This window comes from Bombus affinis, chromosome 4 (genome assembly GCF_024516045.1).
Source record: "Bombus affinis isolate iyBomAffi1 chromosome 4, iyBomAffi1.2, whole genome shotgun sequence".
Classification (NCBI taxonomy): Eukaryota; Metazoa; Arthropoda; class Insecta; order Hymenoptera; family Apidae; genus Bombus; species Bombus affinis.
Genome location: NC_066347.1, coordinates 8,355,117 through 8,365,731, shown reverse-complemented (window position 1 = coordinate 8,365,731; position 10,615 = coordinate 8,355,117).

Below are 10,615 nucleotides of genomic sequence, written 5' to 3'. Positions count from 1 at the left end.
ATCCACTGAAAACGTCGCTCGTTAAATCCGTCCCTCGACCGCTGTTCTATTCCGCTTACTGAAGGGAGTAGCTTGATTTTTTGCGGAAAGGGAATGATGTTCTTTTGAAACGTGTTGCATTCGCGGACTTTTATATCGTTAACACACGGAACTGGATTATTCTACTTTGAATAATACCGTGTTCATAAAAATGTACATAAGTGCACAAAGATTCTTATGTTTTACTTCAGTTATATTAAGTATCGTTTGTTATTTTATGCAGTTTACTTCTCATTGGTCATTAGCATTTCCTATAAGAAGGTATACGAACTCGTACGTAGAGATAATGAGCAAGAGAAACGAGTGCATATTATACATATATATCTGATGCTAATGCAAATAAATTAATCGATATTTCCTGCAGCAAGAACCGACAGTTTCCTGTTCTTAAACAGGGGCAAGTATTCGGTGAAATCCACCGTGTAATCGCAACAATATTAATGTAAAACGTAATCGACTCAACGTAATACGTACCCATTTACTATAAAATTCCTCTTTCGTTCCGCAATTTTTATCCTTAATCGAAATCGTCGCGTTTGAAATTCGAGACATTGTACGGCGATAACTTAAAAACTTCCTTTCAGTTTAGTCGAGAACAGCTTTTGCGAGTCAACGAAAATCATGCTTTATATACGTCCCTATCTTCCATTTACGCTTTTACAGTGTTATTCGCGAAATGATCATGTCCAAGTTGAAATTCATTTAATTGCACATTGTAAAGCGATATTGGCCGTAAACGTATTCGGATAATCACGTTAGATGCCCTGATCACGGGCGAGGTTCGACGAGAAAAGATAAGCGATACTCCTCCAAAATTGAAGCTATGGCGTCTGGACTTTACGATCCCGTTGTTCTTTTCCGTCTATAAACCGGTTTCACGTATCAGATCGAGAAAGAGAGAGAAACTGAAGCGGACCTGCCTTCGCTACAAGTACAAAGACCATTGCACGGGATGCAAAGGTGCATCTCTCTTTTCTCGGTAGAGGAATAAAATGATGCGTATCGAAGCAAAAATTTATGTGCCCCGACCACGTTCCCCTCGAGATCCACCATAAAAATGATGACGTTATATTATCTCTCAATTGATAGATGAAGTATTTGTTACATAACTGATAGGGCATACGAGATTCCATTACGACATAAAGTACAGGTAAAATGCAAAAATAGAATGCTACCTGAACGATTGTTTCCGAAGTTCTTACTATCGAATCAGATTTCGAAGAATTTTTTAATACAGATGCTAACTAGATTAACGCTAAAACTATCCGAATAATAAAAATAGCCAATTTCTATGCCTTCGTAGAAATTTTATAGATTTTATAGATGCATTTCTAGGACTTTCTGTGATTGTACTATGTAAAGAGAATAAAGGCTTGTATTTCTTTGCATTATGTCTTAGCATAGGAACCGTCTCGTAGTAGAAACCATTCGCGATAAACTGTTCGTTTACAATGCAATTAACCAACTTTACAATTATCATAGATCTCGATGAAGCTACGCTTTTAACGTTTCAACAGACTCCGATAAAAGCTACATTTACTCAATCCTTTCTACTAGACATCCTCGCGACTAAATGTTCGATTCAAGCGGCAACGGCGAACAAGCCGCGTTTCCGTTAAACGTAACGCAATTATTCACGAATCGTTATTAGACAACCAAAGTTGACTTTCTCCACGATTTATATGCTACTTGTGCTCGTTCGACCGCGTTTCGAATGGCGTCTCGTGCACCGCGACCCGCGCAAACTCCACTCGAGACTTGAATACGCTGGATCACGAGAAATCGAAGAACGCGTATACGACAAATCGAGAGAGAACGAATCGAAACTGGCCGAGAGAAAGCCAGAGCAGGTTTAAGGGATCAAACGAGCATCGATATTTTATATTAGGAGCTTAAACCTACGTCTGACAAGGAAATCTGATTTCACGAACCGGGTAATGCCGCGTAATTGCCCGCTCTTATTACGACGCCTGCCTGGCTGTTACTTTAACGACGCGTAATCCGGAACGGAATCGACCAGCGATATCTGACCACGCGGCAAATTCTGTTTTCCGTTTCGATCGGCGCTCGTATTACGCTGCCACGCCGATGCTTCTCGATTGAATAGCTAACCAGCCAGAAAATAGGATGATCGATTCTTTCAGAGATCGCCCTTGCCTCGCTTTTTTCTTCTCTCCTCTCTTCTTCTTTTTCGAGGACGAGCAATTGCACATTATCGATGACTTAAAGCGGTGCGATAGTATATAAAAGTGTGCACCGGAGATCTGTGGAGTTGTTAGATAAACGGAAGTTACTCGATTGGAAATCACCGTTTCAAGTGTTTGAAGTTTATTACGTGGATTACTAGCTTCGAGTATTTATATTCGATATTTCGTTGAGGTAGCGCAAGGAAGTTTTATAAAATACAAGAAAATTGAATCTCCCTTGAAAGTAAATTGAATCTCTTCGATTGCCACATTTCTACGAATATAAACGCTAATGAGTGTTCCGGTTTGCTATAGGAATTCTAAATTAATAATGATCTGCATTCAAAGTATAGTAGAGCTTCTCAAGGATTTATGTAATAAGAGCTCACCAATTTCCCCCACTATTATCTCTCGTTAAATAATAGGAGTTCTTGTTCAGACAAATAGATTTAACCGGTAGGAGTTCATTCCATCAAACAATAGCTAAAATTTCGTCTAATTAAATGGAATCTTATTAATACATACTACAGTAAAATTACGTTGATATCAAGAAAAGTGCATTGCCGCTAATAAATAATCCTCAAAAAAATATACATAGACTTATCCTCAATTTATTCACTCACGTATAACTCTGCACTATAGATCGCTATAACAACCGTTCACTTTCGAGTTTTTCTACCAGTGTCGATTTCATCCGTGAGAGCTATTCGACTGAACAGTGTAAAGTCTAACTAATAGATAGGTGGGAAACTTTTCATGGTTGAACGCATGGTGACATCGGCGCGGCGTGACGCGATATTCTTCGCTAACCTAATTTCAGTAAAGGATGATATTTTAGCCGAAGACGTGTCTCGAGGTTAGAGAGTTAATGGGTGCCTTAATAGGCACCTTCGACTCGAAGGAGATAGGGGGTACCATTTACCAGTCGACCGAGCGCTGAGCGCCACTGAAAACAATTCAACGTAACGGAATAAGACGAGGGCGCACCTGTACGGAACGATTGTTCTCTATTCACTACGTCTGCTCGATACTATCTCCCACGGCATCTGCCTCGTAATCATTTCTCTCGATACGCGAACCAGGCAACAGCTGCATCACTCGGCATTTGCGAAAACATTTCTCAAGATGACAGTCGATTAGCCCGATGAGCTTTCCATCGACGATTCTCCCCGCCACTTTCCAATCTACTCTGCACATTTTTTCACGCAGACTTTCTCGTTGCGTCAACGTTCGGTCGTGGTTTGCCTAACGACGAGAGGAATCCCCGTCTGTTTGCTCATATTTTACCTAGTAATGTTTTACGATGCGTCGGCATAGGAAAATGGAATGAGTGGTTTTTTGTTAAATATTATCGTAACGCGCCTCCGTATCGTTGAAACCATGCTAAACATCCTTTGAATCTCAAGTTCTTCGGTCATTCGGATGTTTTTCTTACGCGCATCGTGACTCTGATTTGTTTGCTTAAAGAATGTCATATGTTTTGTTAACGGCGTTCTATGATACAGAAGCGGCTGGAGTGTTCTAGAGAGGAATTTTTGAAAAACATGGTTGCGAAGAAGGTTTCCGTTGAAGATTTAACCAGCCGGATAGCCAGTTACGTCAAAAGTGAAAAGTTACAAATCGTTTGTAATTTGTTCCAATAACAACGATGCTATTTATTTAATAGTTGAAAATTCGACAACCCAATAATTCAGCAATCCAATTACGTAATTCATTTTTTTCTTTCAAATCTCTATCTGTAGCATTATTTAGAAATTTAACTACAAAAAAACGTACAATTTCTAAAATTAATCGAGCCGTAATTATATACATATATAATTACAAAGAAGCAATTACAGTAACTAAAGAGATAATTCTGAATAACCTGATTATTTCCTATCGCCGCTTATTTAAAACGAGATAGAAACGAGCGTATCGAAATTACAGAGAAAGCAAGAGAAATCTGTTAGTGGAAGCCTTAGAAGAAGAAGAAGAAGAATCACGGGAGCATATTTTATTGTATCAATTGTTTTTTACGGATGGCGAGGTCTGAGAATGTTCGTGCCGTGAAAAGCGGTGCGGCGAAAACGAAGGATCTCGTGGTAACTCAATTGAAGAATCGTCGAATGTGCTCGACCGGGCCCGGCAGTCTGTTTGCATGAGGAACGTCCTCCATGGCTGAATACCGCAGAAGTATCACTCCGAAATCTACAGGCGCGCTTCAGAACATTTGAGAACGGCACTGTACTTCGTTAGTATAACCGCAGAAGTGGAACGTGATCCAATCGTTCCTCTCTTGTTGCCGTGACTGTGGACGATGCGGTGCAATGCCCGTTGCACTTCGAAACACAATATCAGCAAGCACGTATGATACGCGGCCGCGCGTATACACGTCGAATAGTACCAAACAGAATAATTGACGTTCCTCGTCACGGGAGTCATCGAAAGGTCGACCGTGAAACCTCACGAAGATGCAGTAATTTTTGTTCTCATTTTTCTTTTTTTCTCTAATCAATAGTGAATAGAATGCTGCGCTACGAAGGCGGTAAAAGGAAGTGCTTCGTAAGCTATTAAGATTTCTTTTTGTTTCTCAAGCATTTAATGCGTCTTATTGTTAGTGTTATTTTACTGAAAGTATAACACATAGTATGAAAAAGTAGCTGGTTGGTTATCAGTTTCATTGGGTATCCAAATTTTGATTAGAAATTGATCATTAGAAAGGAAGTTGGTATCTAGTTAGACATAAACTCTATAGTTTCGTTAATTAGAAATAATATAAATTCATTTGTTTATTGTAAAATTTGTGGGAACGGCAAACTTTTATCGGATTTAAATTCAGCATTTTTGTGAACAAATACAAGATATTTTCTCGATTGTATCAAAAGAGATTGGAGAATTTCAAATTACAAAGGAAGTTTTTGTTTTTCCTTTGTGATTTCCGTGAACATACAGTCACACGAAAGGAAGCAACTATGCATAAAACATAACTCGTCCAAGTTGGTTATGATATCATATCGTATCGAAATATGGCGAAATACACAATATGCGTCAGTACAGTTTCTCGTTTAAATACCGTTGCACGCGCGTCTATCTAGTCCCTTTTCTCTAGCTACTTATTAAATGTAGGTTGTCACTCTTAATAGCATCGTGCACCGTTCTCTGGCAGAATTAGCGACGCATCCGGATCTAATTTATGCAATAAAACGAAAAAGAAAGTGGAGTAAAATTATACAACTAACTACAAGTAACAAGAGAAAATCTACCGATAAATTAATTTGATTACTCGTTCTTTTAAAGTTCAAGGATATTTTGTAGTTTTGGTTTTCTAAAATTACAACTATGTTTAACCATTAAGAACATGTTTAAATAAATATTACGTCAAAAACATTCTTTATCGTGATCTAAATAACGTAACATGTATTTTTATATACGAGATATGTTGTTCTATCATGTCTGCATTAAACCATTTTAGAAAATTGTGTATAAGAAGTCACATATTCTTCCGATTCTTTCCGATATCACATACAGCATGTTTGTTAAAAAGCTTGCTTATCACTTCTAGCTACTATTATTCATTTCATACCATGGAATTACATAAATTCAATTACGGTCATCTCCATAAATAAAACACGATATACCAAAACGGTTCCTAGCAACAGATGTTTATCTTTATAACGATCAAATTAATACAGTTTAGAAATCATTGAATTCCAGCAATCAAGAATTGGCACTTACACGAATGAGACGTTCGCTACATCCATTACAATTATCGTCTCAATATAGTTCCTTATCTATCCCACACGTGCTACAGATCATATATTCTTATCTCTTTCATTCGAACTAGTTCATTAACAGACGCAAAAAAGCAGACTCTAAACCAGAAACCATTATCAATTTCGCATCTCATATTCACCGCAAAATTCCAACGAAGTTTTCACAAGATGCAGAAAAATCAACTCGCCCATTCCACAGCTCCTATCCAGCACATTGCACGATGCACCCTGTGCACGTCGCGACGGTTCCTCCGTTTGGCATCAGCTGAAAAATCAATTTCGCGTGGTCGAGAAAGCACATCCATCGCGTGCTTAAAATTTCTTCGTGAAGACGGAATTCAGGGTCGACGATGGTACGGCCACTGGCAAAAACGAGGAGGCGTTTCCATGGTGGAGCGCGGCCTCATGAGAAATCGTATACGGAGTTATCGTTGAAATTTCAGCCAGGTCCATTTATCAGCTGGCTCCGCGGCCTCCTTAGTCCTGGAGTCCGTGGTGTGTATCGCGGTGAACCGACCTGAAAGGAGCAGAGAGAGAAAGAGAGAGAGAGAATAAGAAAAGGAGAGGGGGGAGAGGGAAGAGAGCGATGAGAGAGCGTCCGGTCCGGTGGAGAAACGTTACGTGGTCGGTACCGTCGGGCGCGGACGTTGCCCGGCCGATAACGATCTCTCGCGGGGAATTCTCAGTAACATTATAACTTCTCCGCTTTGAATAGCTTGAGCATTTTATAGATTCCGTGAACGGCGGACTCGTGCTACTCCGGGAGCTGTCGACGCGAGCCCCTCTCGAGTTTCGTACGCGTCAGCGAAAATATCAAAAGGATAAAAGGCGGGTCCGTGTCCCGTTGTCCTTCGCGGATCCGCTCTCGCCACTTCCGGCGGAGATTCCTCGAGTTCCTCGAGGTTCACCGCGCAAGCGAGATACGGCCGCGATTTATAAAGCCAACCGCTTGGTAATTGTCGGCGTCTTAATTACCGCGGCAAAGAAATGTCCGTAGACTTCGTAAATGTCGTGTTTGCGATTTCAGGTGATCACCGGCCATCTGTCATCCGCGTCAACGGCGCCCTGCTACCGGCCGCGTCTCCGCTTTTAACGTGAGTTTGTGGCATGTGGTGATGAGAGTTTCAGGTAAATATTGGAAAATATGGGAGACATGTTGCGAGAAGAATATAGTAGCCTTCACTTTGTAATATCGGATGGAGGGCTAAGAATCATAGCGATATAAGTTAACCATCTATCAATATTTTTCATTACTTTTGTGTTTACCACTACTCTATTTTATTTGTGGTATTTTTCATAATTTTCATAATTATAAATATTCATAAATCCTATCTTTAATAAAGGTAATTTTATGCTGCGCTAAGATAAAATTTATGAAAAAAATTAATCGATTAGTATTTTTTACATGTAACTATCCTTGAAACTATTTGAGGCAATATAATTTGCTTTTACACAGTTTTGCAAATCATTAACCATTCATCCATTCGTCACAGGTACAACTTCTATAAACATTAATGCTGCGGCCTTCGTCAGAACTGCTTCCAGTGTTTCCATGTTGCAGCGATGTTCACCGATTATATCAACAGATAACAGTCCGCCGTACCTGTTGGCAGTCTGATAAATAAATTGTTTCGTTAGCTTTAGAGATTTCAGAATATTGAAATTGAAAATCTCTGTCAGCAATTTGTAACAGCTGCACCGCGCAATAACAGCAATATGGTTTTCTTCAATACTTCATTTCATGTAAACGTTGATTGAATTTCAACGAAACATGTTTTGTTTTCGAACGTTCATTTATAACTAACGATGATTTTCGGAATTTTATGATAGAAATATTTTGCTTTTGAAGACCAAATCTATGGAACATTATAATCCACACATTTTGTGTTCTTTCACAGAAGAACAATTTAAAAATTTAATATATTGTCAGTCAATCCCATATCACCAACATTGTCTTTTCATGCAATTTACGATCTAAATATATATTTTATCAAAACTATTAGTCATGGCCTATTTTTAAAATGATTATTCTTCAACCTAACGAATTAATCTTCTTTTCGACAAATATGTTATATTAAAGCATACTTTTTTCCTGGAAAATCAACAAAAACGAAACTAACTGATGGTTTTTCCTCCGTAGTCTTCATATAGTACGATCGACTCAATCAAACTGTCTGCGATCATTTTTTCGATCGGCGGAAAAGTGATTGAAGACCGATTGATTAAACGCCTTCATAGGAAAACCACGCGATTAATCTTAAGAATCCCGGAATGATCGATGGTAAGACTACAAACAGAAGCTAGTTACCCGGGACATCTCACCATTCGTCACACCTACAGCCCAGTAAATCACAGCCTCCCTTCACGAAGATCGCGTTCGATGTGCCATCGACTTATCGAGGGGCGACCACTTAATGAAGCGTACCGCGATAATTTAACGAGTCTGCCCGGCAGATTGGCCACGTTCCACAGCGCAATAACATTAATTAGCTCGGCAAATGTTTCGAGTGTCGAATGGTCGAAGGATAGGCGCAAGGCACAATAACTCAAACTCCGCCCCAATCGACGAAGACCGAGCCGGCTTTTGCGCTCGATCAGCTTCAAAGAAGCGCATTATCCGCTCACGGTGGATCTAACCTGCGATTTACGCGTTGCTGGCGCTGAAATTGGTTAAATATTTTGCCAGTTGCAAGTTACTTCACTGTTAGAGGTATCGTTACTTCAACATCGCGAGTAAGATGCGTTGAATCTTTTTTATTATATTTTATTTCACTGGTATAAACAGAATGTTCGAACGATTCGATCGCACGAATCTCGTAACATGAATTGTAGCGCTATTAAAAATAATTTGAGCAATGGAAAGAATTGATTCGGACTCAGGTATCTTGATTAACGCGATAAATTAAATTCTGTATACATGCAAACTCATCGACCTGAAAAGAAACTACGTTTAATGAGTGTCTTTTATTAAAGGAAAGTCGGAGAGAAAAAAGAACAGTTATCCCTGCACCGACGAATTGCCCGTACAACTGATGACGTAAAACAATGTCGATTATCTTAATCATCTCGTCTCATAGACGATTAACGAAAGAATGTTTGTCATACGAGTTCACGTAGATTGTAATTATTCGCAAGTGTGAATTATATTTTATGGAAATATAATTGCCTTCGAGGTATATTCGAAGAATAAATACACGTAGATTGAATACGAAGCATCGTTAAAAATGCTATATGGAAACAACGGTTAACGATCCAGATGTACAAACATTCCGAAAATATAATGAAAAACTGATATGTATCTATTAAAAGCTTCAAATTTTGTATTTATTCACTCGTACTGTTTGATTGTATTCTTATTTACTTTCTTCCTTATTTCTTAATTTACTTTTGCTGCGTACACCTGCTTTAAAAAAGGCATGTTTAAAACGGTCTTTATAATTACATTTCCAAAATGATTACTTGGCCAACGTTTGCTCGTAAATATAGAAAGCGATTTCGTTTGAAAGTAACCGAATCGAACTGATCTCTGCTGTCTGTCGTAATTACTTTATATAATTTTTTATTAATCAAACTTTTTTAATTGCTCGAACGAAAACTCGTTGCCAACGTATAAATTTCGCAGTCCTCTCAATGTTTTGCCAGAAATTGAATTTCGAGATTAATGCACCCGTTTCATTTTACTCGAAGATTTATCAAAATTATAGTTTCGAACCTGCTCGACCACGTAACCCCGACACCCAACATCTCATTGTTCGTTTTCCATAAAAGAGAAACTAACTAACATTACTGAGGAATCGAAACGCCGATCTGACGTGATACGTGTGGTATTTTAAGGTGAGAATTTCAGGAAGTTGAGTATGAGTATCTTAAGATGAATCATTTCTGACATATATGCGTGTGTTCAATGGCGATATACTGAGAATTTCTACTTTCTTAGTCATCACCGCCCAAAATATTAATTTTATCAATCGTTAATAGATAGTAGATACTCGACGGTTTGATTATAATCGTAATCTTCTAGAATCTAGAATCTTGGAAATCCATAGTCACTAAATCAGAATTTCTAAATGTATAATGCCATAAATCCTCTGAATATGACCACCGGTATACCATCAAGTTCAGCTAGTTTTTGCGAAATCCTTCCTTAAATAGACCTTCCGTGGTAAATAAGGATTCCCATCTATAATTCGCTGGACACATTTTACGAAGATAAATACTCAAGGAAATTCTGGATAACATAAATTCCTTTGCGAGATAAACTAAAAGAAAACGTACATATAAATTCCACGCTAAAACAAATTGAAATAAAAATCCGTAACTATAACGATTCCATTCTTCCTTGAAATTTATCAACCGTCCGATCCCGGTGTATATTTATAAACCGCTAGAAATTCACATACTTCCGTGGTTCGCCGCTCCATCACGAAGAACATTTCATAGGAACTTTTCCGCGATTCGACACGCGTTACCGTGAACGCTACAACAGCCGCGACTAACGAACTTTTTGATCCAAGTAATTGGCCGACGATCGTCCAACTTCTCGAAGAACGGTACGCGGTGATTCGACTTGACGAGCGTCCGTAAAACCCGACGACGAGAGTCCGGAAACGTTCCGCATCGTCATAGGGCGGTAATTAA